This window comes from Pleurodeles waltl, chromosome 6, assembly GCF_031143425.1.
Source record: "Pleurodeles waltl isolate 20211129_DDA chromosome 6, aPleWal1.hap1.20221129, whole genome shotgun sequence".
In the NCBI taxonomy this organism is placed as follows: Eukaryota; Metazoa; Chordata; class Amphibia; order Caudata; family Salamandridae; genus Pleurodeles; species Pleurodeles waltl.
The window spans coordinates 1,315,009,602-1,315,027,129 of NC_090445.1; positions in this window are offsets into that span (position 1 = coordinate 1,315,009,602).

The window sequence follows — 17,528 nt, forward strand, 5'->3', positions numbered from 1 at the left end:
GAGTCCAACAGTGTGTGAGGGACCTAACCACTGCTGTGAGGGAGTTGCCACAACACCTGCCCTCTCAATCTTGCTGCTGCATGCATGACAAGCTGGACTCCATGCCTTGGAATTGGCCTCCCTCGGGGCAGACATGGCTGCCTACCACAGGGATGTTGCTGACATACTCAATATTCAGCAGCTCCTCCTTGCTGCAATGATGCCATATGTAGTTCCACAGATGGCAGCTGCCGGGAATTTGGTGTCCACTTCTCCAACCACTGAAGTGTGCGAGGCCCCCTCAAACCTGCCAGCACCACCATCAATGGCAGAGGAGACGACACACACATCAGAGTATGAAGATGTGGAACAGATCATCTTCACCTGTAGGAGTACCCGGTAGCACCAGCCCATGTCACTTGGGCACTGATTTTCCTTTGTCTTGTGCTTGACAACATGCCAGTGTTGCTACAGTTGGTAACATGCACTCTTCGCCGACACACTGTTAACCTTTCCACTATGGACTGCAATTGTCTCTCACTACTCAATTGCCAATTCATGTTCCTCTGCACTGAACAACACTTTACCTCAGCATGTCCAATGACATGTCCCTCAACCTTTGCACTTGTGTTGCGTCACAATAGAATGCTTTACACTAATGGGGTCACAGACCTGGACTATGCAAATATTGCACTACAGCCCTCTAAAATAAACAGCACCCACACACCCACTTTGCCTCTGTGTAATGTGACACATATACTTTGCTAGAGATTTGTGATGCGTGTAACATGTCTATGGTCAAAGAGTGTCAATACCAGAGGGCAGAAATAATGGAGGCAGATATCTACGCACAAGTTATCTACAAGATGAACATCAATGCTGGCCCTTCCCCTGCAAGCAAGTCACTGTGTATATGACATTTGCATTAAAACATACATGCCTCACCCACAACATACAGCAAGAATGGCTGTGTAAGAGTGCTCAGCCAATAACGTCAGCTGGGAGTACAGGTAAAACACATTGGTGTGGAATTTGTATACCTGATCTCATCTGAAATTGGCACTGCTCAGTTTAGCAGTGTTCACATGAACTTCAGGCTGTAGGCAGATGTCCCACAGTGCCCAACATCATGACACAGGATCAAAACAATTACAGCTTAAAAAACACACCTACCTGTCCAATACATGGGAACCATAGTCATGTTGAATGGTGGGTACAATGGATGGCAGATGAATTGAGATTTAGATTTGTTGTAGCTGCCAATGTGACAGCTCAGTTGAAAGTGGGAATTAACATGTCAAGAGAGGGTTGTGGATGCAGGACGAAATTCACAGGACAACAGACAATTGGCACTGTACACTCATGCAAAGACCCTGAGCCCCAAGCATATGACATATGCAGTGAGGGAGTACCTACATTTTTAATAACTATGTACGGAACAGAACTTAAAAATCTGTAACAACTATACTAACCTAATCTATCCTAACTATACATTACCCACAACTGGCCCTAACTACCCTATGCGAAGCTTACTCACCACATTTAAGAACACACTCTAAACATTTGCCCCCCCACCCCCCTTATATGACGAGACACATGCAGGACAACATATACTAACCTAAACATATACTACCTAATACTAAACAAACATATATATATATATTTGTTTTTTTATTATTTTTTTAAAACACAAAAGCCCCAACATTAACCCCCACCCACCAACAAACTAACATGTAATAATATAAAAACCACCCCCCAAACCTACTTATCCTATCTAAACAACTACTCTACTCTAACCTATCACTAAACCCCTTAAACCCACTACAAAACAGGATGAGGAATGAGGAGAGAGGGGACTGAATTAGGGGTGAGGGGAGGCAAGAGTTCACAAGTTGGCCCTCCTCAGTGTCTTGTAGTTGTGGTGGTGGCTACAACCTCTGCGGCCAATGCCAGTCCCCCTGGGCTGAAAGCCCGTCATTCCCCTGTGGCTCGATCTCTTTGATAGCGTCATGCCGTCTTTCGTTACCCAGACTCCACATCCAAGATGTGTCGGTATCTCACTGCCCGCTTCTGGAAAGCCCTGATTTCCGCTACATCCATGTTGGCAGCTGTAAAAATGAGACAGGCAACCATCAGTGTCATCATTGTTTGATGTATGTACAGATGACAATCTAACACTCTGCCTCTATATGCACATGCAGTCCGAATCACAGCCCAAATAACAAAATGTCCCTGATGAATGTAATGGCAATGCTGCCTACCCATCATGTTTTTTACACCACAGCAAAGCACAACAAGAGCTGGACCAAATAAAGTGATCTGGGCATTGATGTAGTGCAATGTGTCGCAATGCAAAGGCAGCAACTACTTCACATGGGCCAGGCCGACTAACCTTTATCATATGAGGCAACTTCAAAGAACACAAGACCAGTGACTTGTAGATGTAATTGTCAGGATGGTATGCAGTTGCTAATCATAAGGGGTCAGTGTTGTTTGGGACACATGCATGCTTGAATGAGATGACTGTCATCTACACTGTGACCATCACATCTACCTACATATATGTTGTTCCCCTACCCTGTGCCTCAGGGGGGATGGGTATGCAATACATCGTCACAACTGTCGAGGGCAACCATGAAGGCATGTCCACTTGTACATGGATTTATTGAGTGGAACACATGTGAGGCGGCTGCCACCTAGGAATAAGGTATCCATAGGTCATTCACATCTACATTCATGTGTCCGGTTGTGGATAACCATCAACACCTGATCTGCCAACACAATTCACAAAACACCTACATTGATGCCAGCACACGTCTAGCCGTGACCTGCATGCACGCCTATTGCATATCACATAAGAGTCTCGTAAATGGAGTACAACTTATAGGGCTAGATGCTGGATGTAGCTACCCATACGGTCCTACATGTATATTACAATACAGGGATGCACAATTGTGTGTGGGAAACTGATGCATCACTGTGTTGTGAGAATGAGAGTATGACTCAGTGTCAATATACTGACACTGGAGCACTTCCAAGCCACATGTGGGCCTACATGTGGCTAGTAATCACCTTGTTCACACGGTGCTGCCTATTGCGCAGCACAAGACTCCCAAGGTATGTGAATGTCTAACCCTTGCACGGAACACTATGTCAACATCCAGTCAAGTAATATATCAGATCACGTGCTAACTCATCATATATGGCAGTGAGTGCAACACACAAGAGTCACTCACACAACAACCGCAATCACTACACAGGACAGACATTATCACACTTACTTGATACGTCTGGGTCCTGAAATCGAGCCACTTCCCCAATGGTATAGGGGGCAGCTCCACCTGTAAGACATGGAAAGGAAATATATGCTCAATGTCAGATCACTGTTCAAATGTGTGGACAACAAATCACAGTGTTTAACATTTTTGTCCAACAGACATACCACTGCAGACTCACATTGACACTGACACTCAAGTCAGTGATAGCCACACATCTGGACACATGCACTGGGCCTAACAAACATGAGGTGCTAAACCCGACTACAACCATTTGTGGCTAATCAATTTCAGATGGTTCTCCATGTCATGATTTGTGTTTTGGTGACAATTTTTATGGCAATTCCTTGATGCACTGCAATACAAGTGACTGTTATTGTGGCTTGTGCATCAAGGGACATTGAGTAACAGTGATGGACATGTGGCTCAATTTTCAGTCTGCAATTATCCTGCATTCAATGGTCCATGACAGATGTGGCACATTTGTATGTGCGTAACAAATTCCCTATTGGCAGTGTTCCCTAAGCCGTGTATGCCCCCTTTGCCAACATACTGGCAGGGATCATGTGTGTAATGATGACAATGTAGCGTTAAACATGGATTGGCCACTTTGCTGTCTTACCTGATCATCATTGACAAAATGCATGGACACAGGTGTTGCCATTGCCCCTGAAATGTGTGACTAAGGGCCACATGTACGAAGATCAGGTTTTGTGAGTCATACATTGCGAGACTTAGCAACTCGCAATTTGCGAGTAGGATAATCTGATGTACAACACTGTCAATAACACTGTTTGCAAATCACAATTGGGGTAGCAAATGACCTACCTCATGAATTTGAATGCTGTAGGTTTCATTTTACAAACCCCTTGGGAATGGCTGCACTCACAGGGATGCTGGCCTGCTGGGCTCAGTAGACCACCATGTCTGTGACTGCTTTCAAATAAAGATGTATTTTATTTTTTTAAATGCAGCCTTATTTCATTAAGGATAAACAGAAAGCATGTCAAAAACAAATATTATAACTTTAATATTTTTTTTAAGCAGACAGTGGTCCGTGGGACTACTGCCAGCTCTGAAACAATTTTTTGGCATGCATTCACAAAGGGGAAGAGATCCCATGGGGGCCCCTTCCCTTTTGTGAATGGGTTAGTACCAACTTGAAACTGGTGGTAACTGCAATTGTTTTGTGACGGCATTCGCAGTCACCAAAAAATCAATCAGCGGACTGCGACTCACAAATCGGAATGGAACGCCCCTTCCTAAATGCCAATAGCAAACCCTGTTTTGTGATTTAGGTATGTGCATTGGAAAAAACATTTTTTCTTGACGTAAACACACACATTCTGAAAACTAGACCATTTGTGACACTTAAAAATAGATTGGTACATGTGGGACTAAGTGATAGTCATACATGACTCAACAAACCTCAGGACTGCATTGTTAACATGTACAGACATGTGGACTCCATCTCAGTACTGGGACAAAAACACTTTGTTCTTCTTGCATTCAACATGGCCACACACATAGCATGCAGCACATCAAGACATCTGCTACTGTCACTCAAGAGCATGTTACTGTACACATTTGTCAATGTGATACTCACCAACTGGGCCACCGATCACCACACCCAGGTGGTCCAGCAGATCCTGTTCTCTGGCCACCAGGTCAGCCCAGCGATGCTTTAGCTGGTGCTCATTCCTTCTCGTATGGTAGACTCTTTTGAGGTGATAGAGCACCTTGCCCCACTGCAACTGCCTTCCTTCTGTGTGATACGCCTGTATCACATGCCCACCCATCTTCTGCTGCATCAAGGGAAGGAAGTGGCACACCAGGTACACAAAGCCCCCAAATTCCTCCTCCCCCATGCGGGTCAGCCTCGCCCTTTCTGACATGTCCTTGTACAACAAATCAAAACTGAAAAAGTTTTAAAAAGTAAGGAAAATAAATGTAACAAAATGGAACCTTACAGCCCAAACGTAAGAACCCCAACTAATCTAACCCCCAGACAGACACCCAACAGTACAAATACAATCTGAAAGACACTAAACTACACAAAAGCACGTACACAGGTACAATAAACAAACAGAATTCACAAAAAACACAAGAGAGACACCACAAGTTGCAAGAAACACAATTGAGACACCAGCAACACTGAGACACAGCCACACAGTCAAGAAAAAGCACAGACTGCAAAGTGAAAGTGAAAGTACACCCAATGTACCATACATGTCAACAGGATTTCCTATTGCATCACTTCCTGTCCCTTTTGCAGCCCGTTTTCCATAATGCGTATATTTTTTTTGCCACATACGATGTTTTTGTGAATATTTTCAACGCATAACCTACATGTGCGACAAAATACCACGCATTACCTGTAGACTTCAATTTCAATGAATATCCGCATGCGTGTTGTGCGCAGGTGGAGTTCACGCTAAAGGCCCATGTATGGTTAGTTAGCGTTTGCATGATTTTTCAACGCATTTGCGTCCAAATTTTGGACTCAATCGGTGATTGCGTGATTTTCAAATATTTAACATGCATGCACCCTGTATCAACATGAAGATAGGATCGTATGGCCTGCAGTGTGTGGTATAGTGGTTGGCCACATGTGGTAGAGCATGCAGCTGTGTGTTTTGGGTGTGAATGATGTGTAACAACAATATGTATGTTTCTGAAGGAACGGCATGCAATACATTGGATGTAATGCTAATTTGTGAATGTGTTCCAAATAGATATCTACAACTGATGGCAGGCCTGGGAAACAGAAAGCAGGCTCTGGCAGAAACAAACATGAACAAAGCTGAGAAACAGGGAGCAGACTCCGACTGGAACAAGTAGGTACAGGACTGGGTAAACAGAGAGCAGGTTCAGGCTGTATCAGGACTGTAACACAATCCAATAAAGGGTCTGGACCACAAAGGAATCATACTCCAGTGCACGTCGAGGAGCTTCAGGAAATGGCATCTTATAAGCAGTTCCAGGCAGCAGCAAGGCCAGGGCAGAGTCACATGGCTGGGCTGCACAAGAGAGGTCACAGGTGTGTGCAGCTTCAGTCTCCCACAAGTCCTGGAGGAGAGAATCCAGTATAAAAGGACAACCCGACTTTTCCCATAGGAAGTAATGGACAGAAGATTACGGGTCTTACCGACTACCAGGCAGTGCATTATGGAGCCTGAAGTCCATGCAAGCTAATGTACTTCTTTCATAGCATGCCATATGAAAAAGGGAAGCAACCAGGAGTCAGAAAGGGACTCTGGGTGAGTGTTAATGATGATTCCCAGGGTACCGATAGTCTGTTTACAGAGCCCCCTAGAGATGGGAGGGCAGAGACATAACACATGGCAGGACTTATTTCCAGGGATGGACTGCACAGGGCATGTGTTGTGAACATTGCTTGTCATACCTCGGAAACTCATGCTATCCATTTTCACAAATGATGCCCCCTTGTCACACAAGCTCCTTGCAGACATTGCAAATGTCACACATACTAATGTCACGGGTCTGTGCATACATTCCTGTTTCCACTGATATTTCACATCCACTGCCTCATGTATGGGTGCTTATTTACCTTATGATTGGACATGTCATAGGTGTGTGTCATGTGCTACAGTAGACCATGCTGGCAACATGGATGTGAGTCATATGCTGTGGTCCATTGATTTTGTCCTTCTAATGAGAAATTCAAAAGATGCATATTTTTCATATGTGTGTGATGTTTGCTGTACGATCATACGCATCACCTGTGATGTTGCATCAGAAGTATTCAGATTTGTCTTTGTAACATGCTCCCTGAGGTAATACTCACATTCCTAAGGAACATGTGATGGAAAAAGAAGAAACCAGAGCAGGATTGTGTGATCAAGTAAGGTTTTTATTTACATATCTTAACAAGGTGTGTAGAGGACTATTGGGTCAAAATGTTTTGTACAATTAGCTGTCTGTGGCGCATTCTTGCTGCTGTGTTTTGCTGTTCCCCCTCATTTTCCCTGGCATCATCCTCCTCATCCACCTCTGCCTCAGGCAGTTCTTGCTCTGGCTTATATAGAGAGATGTTCCTCCTCACACAAATGTTGTGCAGGATAGCACAGGTAAGTGTAATTTTGCACACAATGTGTGGGGCATATAGGAGGCTGCCTCCTGTGATGTCCAGGCACCTGAATCTGGACTTCAGGATGCCAAAGGTCCTTTCCACAACAGTGCGTATCCTCCGATATTCTCATTATAGGCACGCTCTACTGCTGTTCTTGGGTTGAGGAATGGGGTCATGATCCATGGCTGGATCCCGTAACCCTTATCCACTGAAAAAGATAATAGGAGTGAGTACATAGTTAGTGCTTTCAACAGGAATGTCATGCAGCATGGCAGCTGATATCTTGTGTCGTCTGTGACTCATATGTGTTTGTGGTATTGTGTGAGATCCTGGGGTTCTGTGATGTTTTTTTCTGTGGTGGGTTGTTTGACTTGACAACTTGTGTTTGGCTCATTGACCTGGGATCTATGATTTTGTTTCCAAACTATTGCTCAGTATGTATGTACCATGCGTTGTGCAGTGTCCAACATGTTTTAGTGTACTTTCACTGGAGGGAAAATGATACTTCCACCCACACAATAGATTCCGATGTGGTGATAACATGGTTGGACTACATGGCCTGGACATCCCATCCATTTAGACATAGGTCATTGCAGATGAAATGCAACAGTGAGGCCCTTTGATTTGGCTAGGTGACAATACACAACACATCTTCATGAGCCTGCAGCACTGAGGTGTTCACTATTGACAATGCACAATTGTCCCACTTGTGACTTGTTTCTAGGCAAACCTTTGTTGTTCCCTCTGCCAGTAGCTCATGTGCAACCGTGCACCTACACTACCGAACTTACGCTAGGCAACCTGGCTAACTGCCTTGTGGAGGTGGATGTATCTGTGCAGGAAGGGCCATCTTCCTGTAGATATGCTATTTTGATGGACAATTGGCTCTTTCAGTGTGTGCAGCAGTGTGCAGTTTGCAATAGTGCCACATCAATACGTGTTCATAGCACAGTCCACTGCCTGATTGCTACCTGGCAACGGCACCCCAGGAGTGATGTATGATGTTGGGACTGCCTAAGTATTTCCGTGTCACCTACATGTGAGTCAGCATCATCATGCTATGTGTTCCATGGTGTTCGCCCTGCTGCAACACACATTGCACACATTGCACACCCCTTCCATGCTACATACTGCTTGGGTGGGTGTCGTATTGACCATGTGGCCTTTTGTAATTGTAAATAGTTAATCTTCAAAGTTGTACTTCCAGTGCAGGCCATGCCATTTTTCACTGTGGGCTTTGACATTGGTCCCTTGTTGCTCTAGAGTGGCAGCTAATGTTTGTGGCAGCCGTCATTTGTCCAGAGGTGTGTATCCCATTGTGTCAGGGTGTACAACATAACTACCAGTGTCACACCTCTGTGTCATCCTGCCCACGAGTCCATGTAGTGGTGTATGTTTTGTGTGTTCTACAGGGTTGTTGTGCTGTGTGTATATTGCTAGGTTTATGGATTTACCGACAAGAAGCCCATTGCCATATTGTCCGTCGTGGAGGTACTGATTGATTGTGCTGTGGCGGAATATGAATGAATCATGGACACTCCCAGGATACTTGGCCAAGATGTTAGTGAACAATCCCTGGTGGTCAACTATGGCCTGCACATTGATGGAATGCGTGTGCTTTCTTTTCCTGAATAGGTGTTCTGTTGCTGTAGGTGGTACAATCCGGACATGGGTTCAGTCAATTGCACCGAGCACATGCGGAAAGCCTTGGATTTGGTAGAAGCCCTGTTTTATCTCCTGCTGCTTCTGCTGGGTGTTGGGGAAGGTGATGTGGTGGGGTGTGAGGGAAATTATGGCATCTAACACCTTGGGCAGGGAGGCCGAGAATGAGGGCTTATACCCCAGCGACCAGGGCACCCATTGTCTGGAAATAGCCACTTGCCAACATATGCAGGACAGCTAGCAGCTTGGTCACCTGTAGTATGTTGTGTGGTGTCTGCAGGTTAGCTGTTTGTTGTGGCTCAAATTGGCACAGCAGCTGCTGTATGGCTTCCCAGTTCAATCGATACCTCCGGATGATGTCCTGTTTCCTGAAGCCATGGAGGGTTGTCCCGAAGACCCTCTCCTGCCTTCTGCATTGCCTTTATGGGCCGCATTGGGGTGGTGGTGGCTGCTGCTGTTGCTCGGCGTCGTCTTGCAAGCTGCATCAGTAGCACCTCCATTTTGTCCTGTTGGTCTGTGATGTTGCTTGTGTGTGTTTTCCTTAAATAGTGGTGTGTTTGCCTCATTTTTATGCCTGCCCCGACCCAGGCATTAAATTTTGACGCAATTCGAGTTTAGGGTCATTTTTTGGGTCCCCCTCCCACCTGTGCCTCATTTTTGCCCTGTTGGATATATATGGTGCTAATGTGTTTGAGTCATTGTTTGGACAGGAACGCCTACCTTGTATCTCATTGATGCAAGGCTGTTTCACGCATCCTTAAAATGACGTCAACTCCATATTTTTGACGCTAGACGGGCCTAGCGTCAAAATAAAAATATGGAGTTAAGTTTGCGCTGGAATTGCGTGAAAAAAAAATGGCGCATATCTGGCTCAAACATAGTATCAATATGGGACTGAGACACTGGCTTTTGAATCCCAAAACCCTCAAGGGGGCGTCCAGGACTCTCACAGCCTTTAAAAATGCATTCTGGCATGCAATGATGAGGGACATGCAACAGCGCACATATACAAAATACTCAATCTTACTGAGATAGTAGACCAATTCACCTTTTTGAAAAATGTGGGGAAAAGCTAGAGATATTTCTTGATGGAAAGCAGTGGAAGGATATCCTGACTTGAACAAACCAATTTTGCTACCCATGTGGGTGGCAGAGAGACCTTGTTGAAACTGCTTTATAGGTGGTACGACACACCCGCAAGACTATCATTTATGGGATATCTGAGGGAAGAAGTATGCTGTGTTGCAAGAGAAATCCTCACACACATGATCTGATGATGCCTCCAGTTACAACCATTCTGGGAAAAGGTGTTCCAAGTGGTTCACTTAATCATTTATTCTGAGTTAGCGGAATGCCCAGAGGTAGTTATACCGGGTATGTCAGCTGCAGGAGTGAAAAATAAATTTTTCCCATGCCTATTATTAGCAGTGCAGCAAATAATTCTGACCCACTGAGCCCAGCCCATAGCGCCGACCAAAAAAAAGGTAATGGCTTGATAAATTAAAGTTTGCTGAAGGCAAAGAGAAAGAATTTTAGAAACAGTGGGTTTCCAGATTACACTATTTTGGTAAAGACCTAAAAGAACTCACCTGTCCCAGGAGACTCAAAACACATATTTTGGAGGATAAGTAACTGAGCTATACTTGTAAGAAGCTGGCCTGGTTTCTCGTGGGTACCAGAGGTACTTACACCTTATACCAGGTCCAGTGATCCACCTTAGTGAAATGTAGGCAGTGTCTAGCAGCTTAGGCAGCCAAGGATGAACTAGGAGGCATGCAAAGCTCTTCCAAAACCAAAGCACTTATACACAAGAAAGACAATACTCAGTCTTACCAAAAAAAGGTACTTTATTTTATAGACACGAGGCCAAAAAAAATCTCAGAAGCTAAACTCCCTCTGCAGGTAAGAATTATACACAATGTATACAGTAGTAACTATAATGCTTGCACTATTTCTCTCAGGCTGCAATGGCAGTCCTGAATAAGTTTTTGTATGAGCTCCTTATGGGTGGCAAAAGAAATGCTGCAGCCCATAAGAATCTCCTAGAACCCCAATGCCCTGGGTACCTAGGTACCATATACTATGGGCTTATAAGGGGGTTCAGTATGCCAATTTGGAGTGAAATACTGGGTTACCAGTATGTAAGTACACATTTGGAATCAGAGAAAGCATAAGCACTGGGGTTCTGGTTAGCAGAACTCCAGTGACACAGTCAAGCATCAGGACAAAACAGTAAAACATACTGACAAGTAGGCCACAAACTATGAGCACTGGGGTCCTGGCTAGCAGCATCCCAGTGAGACTGTAAATATACACTGACAAACAGGCCAATAATGTGGAAATCATGCTAGAAAGAGGCTACTTTCTCACAATACTATAACACAATCCAGGAACAATATACCAGCTAAAGATTATTGCTTGGGAACACTATTGCCTTTAAACCATGTACCAGAGATTGCTGGAAGTGTAAAGGGTAAAGAGGTGTTTGGCCTTGGTGGAGTATTATTCCAGGTGGGATACAAAGAGGGTGGTGTGGGAGGGGGGTAATAATGGGAATGTACTGCTGTGAGAAATCGGATAGTTGGTTGAGGGGGGTATGAGTCCTTCTCAAGAACCAGCCACAATCCTTGTCAGGGTGATTCACCAAAAGTTACAAATTTAATCTGTGCGTGACCCTGTGCGTAACCCGCTGGTAGCTTGGCACAAAAGCAGTCAGGCTTCACTTAGAGGCAATGTGTAAATTATGTATTCAGCACACAAACAGCAATAAACTGAAAACACAAGAAAAATCCCACTTCAATTTAGAAAAATATATACACATTTTAATAGCTTATTTTACACCAAAATGACAAATATCCAATTAGTAGAATGTCAGATAAACAATTTTAAAGATTTAATGTAAGTATAGCGCCTAAGAGCTCAAAGTGCCACACACGGTTATTTAGCCGTGCAAAACTGGGAGAAAGTCACAAGTTCAGACCAACTGCGAGAGATTGGGCTTAATAGAGGATCAAGATTAGTTCCACTGGAAAAGTTATCTTCTAAAGTCCAGTGCAAAGTTTCTGTTTGCAGTGTAGAATGCCGCGAGGAGCAGGGAGAGCATTGCGGATGGTCGGTACTGTAGCATGTCAGTTGTCACAGACAGTTGTGGCTGAAGCTTTGCATTGGCAGTCACTGTGGGCTGCTGATTCTCCAGTACGAAATGCAGATCACGTGTTGCCAGTCGTCACTGGCGGTCGCTATAGCGCTAAGTGTCAACTTCACCGGAACTTTGTTGTGGTGGTTTGCATGGCCAGCATGATCTCGCCGTAAATGGACCTATTTCCTTAAGGAAGAAGTTCAACTGATGCCACACCAATAGTCCAGGGACCAAAGAGGCACCACTTAGGGGTCAGGAACTCCTTCTAGCAGAGGCCAGCAGGGCTCAGGCAGGTCCAGTTGCAGCTATGGCTATCAAGGAAAGGCCGTAATAGTTCTGGAGTTACGCTGCCTAGTGTTGGATTGTTGACAGTATTGATTGCTCACCCTATGAGGGCAAAACCCTTGTGCTCAAAACTGTGAAATATATGTAAGTAAGGTAGAGTTAGCAATTCTCAATAGTAATAATAAACACATAGTTCGATATTCCTTGAGTAAAATAGTGGTCAGAGATTATGTATCAATAGTCCTATACATTTTTTTTGCATCACAAACAAATGAAGGCCTTTATTAAATTGCAAGGCAGCAGAGAGGTTAGGCCATCAAACACGGCGCAGGCCTGGGACTTTTGCAAGGCTAAGCTGGATAGTAAGTCAAAAATAGCTTCATGGTTGGTCTCACATTGATTGTAGGTAAGCCGTTTTGGTCTGTCCTCATGGTTCCAATTGTATCTTTGGATAGTAGATATTCCTGCTTGTTTAATAGTGAAGTGACTTTCACAATACTTTTAAAAGAGTGGTCAGTATTTTTTATTAGTAGAGGTCCGTTCATTCGCTGTGGTCCAGTCAAAGGTTTTTAGCTCCAAGAAAGACTGTACCCCTGTGAGGATAGCAGTTTACTATATGGTGTGGTTGTGAGACCTCACGGTGTCGCTATCTGTACCAGGTCCAGTCAGATTTGTTTGTAAAACCTTAGCTCAACTCTGGGTAGCTGTGGATTTGAGCAGTCAGGCTTTATCAAAGGAAGACGTGTAAAGCATTAAGAAGTACCAAAGCAGCAGAATAAGAAATAAACTGCATTCAATTAAAATCAGACAACAATGTATAAAAAATAGTTTGTTGTTTTTATTTTTCAAATGACACACAATAAAAATCCACAGGAGTGTTCTGGTGATGAAATTTAGTAACCAAGTAATGAATCAAACGTTTTGGTCAAAACACAAACAAGCACTGGCAACTGTTGTGGTTTAAGCTTCACTTTGGAAACTGAAAACATTTTAGAGTTGTAAACTACTACTCTGGCCCACTGTGGGGGACCAGACTCCTGAGGACCCCCAACGAATCATTAGTGGAAGCCGGGGACCCCCAAGGTATTTGTGTGATTTCTAAAGATATGATTATTTTATATTGAGAAAGTATGCAAAAATCAAAACATTTTAATGGGAAAGTTGGCATTGCATCTCAGCGACTAACTTTTCAGAGTTTCGTTTTATTTAGGAAAGCTGAATCCTCAGGTCAGATTCAACATTTTCCAAGTGATTACTGTTTTTATTTTTTAAGTACATAAGATCTGAAAAAGCTTTTTCACATAAATATATGGTGGGGAAGGGAAGTAAAACCATAAGGGCCTCTCATCTCTCCATAGCCTCTCTATCACATGTAATTCATTTGTTTTGTAGCACCTCTCATACTGTAGGGTGTCAGAGGACTTTACAGGGGACTATAAGGTGTAGGATTCACATGTCATCCACAATGTTGGGCATTTTGTAAGAGTGCTTGGTACGGAGAAGCACAAACTCAGGATTCAGAACACAACACAGTGGTTAACATTGACGTTAATAATAAGAATGTATTTCTATGCAAGCAAACCTTTCTTAGCAGCATAAGGAAAATGAAAGGCTATGGGAAAAAACAACTTTCTAATTTGTGCCATGCAGTTTGCATGCAACTCCTTAAAGTCAGTCCATAGCTCACTGTGCTAGATTAGGATTGTAATTTATGAACTGCACAGTAACAAAATAATCTCTGTGACAAAAGTAGTAACCCACTTTGCTATGCACATAAAATACTGTTCTTTGCAGTAGGCACATTAACCATCTGCGCAACCTTTGAGTCCAAACTGCCACTAGACAAAACTCCCATCTCTCTCCAGCAGGTACGTAATTTTGCCCAAAAGCTGTTGGATTTACAAGGAAGTTTGCAGTGATTTCAAAATTGCTGCATAAAGGAAGCAATAAATATACAAGAACACATGTGTTTGTCGAAGGCCCCAGCTGAAGAAGTGCCTCCCTCCTAGCCCAGGCCTGCGGACCCCCTAGTAATGTGCCATGGTCCCCCGGGGGTCCGCGGACCACAGGTTGGGAACCACTGCTATTGGTTATAAAAGAATGGTCCTGATGCAAGAGGCCCAGGTTGCTGAGGCAGCTGAGGGATGCTGTAGGTGCTGACCCTGTGATGGGGTCTTCTTGGTCTACTCCTTGGTCCCTGGTAATAGTACAGTGACTTTCGCTTCGAAGTCTGGTTGAAGTTCAGCCAAAACCCAGTTGTCACTGGTTTAATGGTCTCCAGTTACAACAAAACCAGTGGTGCTCTTTAACTGGTGATATTTTCCGTGTTAGGGAAAAAAAAACTGCACACCAACTACTTTTGCGGGCCAGCATACTTGGGTGCAACTTTTGAGGGTTGGGTCGCAGTCTCTCAGGCTGTAGGTAGGTGGTTAGGGCAGTCCGGCCTTCTTGACTACCAACTCTCCAAGGCATGCTTCTTCAGCTTTTGTGGCCCCGTAGCTGTAACAGGATTTCAGACAACTGACTCTTGGAGTCACCTCTTCTGTCTGAGGCTTGGGGACAACTTCCTTGAGCAAGGCACAATCCTCTCTTTGCTAGCCCAAGGAGCAGCAGGTGCAGTCTAGTTTTGGTGCAGCCTTTTTTTTCTTCTGGGTCCAGTGAACAGTCCTTCAGTGCAGGTATGACCTGAGGTCTGGGCACAATTTTATGCTCAATGCTCTCAGGGTATGTGGCAACTGCTAACCAATAGACTACTAGATCCCCTCGCACCTAGTTTAAACTTCCTGTGAGTGTGGCATCTACGTACCCCAGAATGCACTATTATGCACATTTCCAAGTTGGCAGTACTGTTCTCCTAGTGTTTGAAGCTCTCTAGCCCCCCCCCCTCAGAGGTGTGGTTACCAGGGGGCTACACACCCATGAAAAAACAGGTTTGACAACCTCTTCCCCCTCTTTGTCCTTGATGCCAATCTGTCTGCAAGAACAAAAGCACAGACTCTCCCTCTCATGTGAGTCCATGATTTGACCTTTAAAGGTGGCTTGACCTTCAAAGCTCGCCTTTTGAACTTACACCCTGGATGGCCTTCATGAAAGGGAGAAATCATACTTCCCCAAAAGGCAGGCCATTTGCATTCCTATCTGAGAGTCATTCACACCTCCCCCACCCCCAGGAGGGCAGAAGGATGAAACATGGGCAGTAATCATAAACAGTCACTGGAAAACGTTAGGCAACAAAGTGGTTACTTACTAAGTTGCCACTTGTGCAAAAGTTACATTAAATTTGACTTGGGCATCAAGTCAAGTTCATTGCAACAATTCTTTTGATACCTTGAAGTATAATTTGTATTTGTTCTATCCAGAAGTTGGCATTGCTGAGTTGTCAGAGTGCAACCCTGTATTCGTTAATGAGGCAACAACTTTTCCAGAGTAAAAATGAGAATGAGGAGTTTTTACTATTAGAACATGTAAAGTTATGTACTACATGCCGAATGTTAGACCTGTCAGCCTTAGGGGTGTGTTATCACAAACTTTTTGCATAACTCCTCCATTTTTGCTGATCTTGTTTTTGTTGGCCTTAGGACTCTGTGCACTTTACCACTGATAACCAGTGCTAACGTGTGTGTGCTCTCTTCTTCAAACATGGTGAAGTAGGCTTACAAAAGTTTTGACGCACATTCGGCGCAAACCTTGCCCCATATTTAACCTTTGACGCCCAAGCCCGCGGACGTCAAATTCCCGTCGCGTGCGACATTTTCTGGATGTGGGAAACCGCCTTGCGTTAATCATATGCAAGGTAGGCATTCCGGTCCAAAAAATGACTTAAACACCCGTGCGTTCTATTTATGCTTCCGGGCAAAAATCACGCACGGCCGGGAGGTGGAGTCAGAAAATGACGCACAGCCCGATTTGCATCAAAAATTAACGCCTGGGTCAGGGCAGGCGTTAAAATGGGGCAAACATACCTGTATTTAATCAGAACACACAGAAGCAACAGCAGAGCAGCAAAAGAGAGACATGGAGGTGCTTCTCATCCAGCGTGCACGCAGAGCACAGCAACAACAACAGCAGCTACCACAACACCAGCAGGGACCCCAAAGGCAACGCAGAAGGCAGGAGAGGATATTCCGCACCAGGACAACCCTTCATGGCCTCAGGGAACATGACATCACCCAGAAGTACAGGTTGAACTGGCAAGCCTACAGCAGCTGCTGCGCAACATTGAGCCACAGTTGACACCCAGCTTGCTGACACCCCCACAATCCCAACAGAAACCAAGCTGCTAGCTGTACTTCACATGTTGGCAAGTGGCTCCTTTCAAACCACTGGCACCCTGGTTGCTGGGATATCACAGCCATCATTCTCTGCCTTCTTCCCCAAAGTACTGGATGCCATTATTGGACTCACACCCCGCCACATCTGCTTCCCAAACACAGCAGAAGTAGCAGGAGACAAAACAGGGGTTTTACCTCATTGATGGATTCCCACACGTCCTTGGTGCCATTGACTGGATACATGTACGCCTTGTGCCACCTGCTGCAACTGAACACCTATACCGCAACAGGAAGCACACACACTCCATCAATGTGCAGGCCATTGTGCATCACTAAGGATTGATCACTAATATTGTGGCAAAGTATCCTGGGAGTGTCCATGACTCATTTATCTTCCGTCACTCTATCATCAATCAACACTTCTAAGATGGACGATATGGAAATGGACTACTTGTTGGTAAGTACAGAAACCTAATTATATACACACTGCACAGCAACCCTCTAGGACACACAACACATACACCATGACAGCAACATGTGGACAGGAACACACTGAGGTTGTGACACCGCTAGCCATGTTTGATAGATATGCAGTGAACGTGTCACACATCTGAAATTAGTGTACAGTTTAATGTCAATACGTCAATGATCACAACGTATGGAGAGGTTTGGCTAATTGTCACCTCGCAAATGTTAATCCATTGCATATGTCTAAAGGTATGGGATGTCCAGGGTACGTATATGCTAACGTGTTACCACCACTGTCAATTTGAATCTGTGTATGAAACTATCATCTAACCCCCAGTGAAGACACAGGGACACCT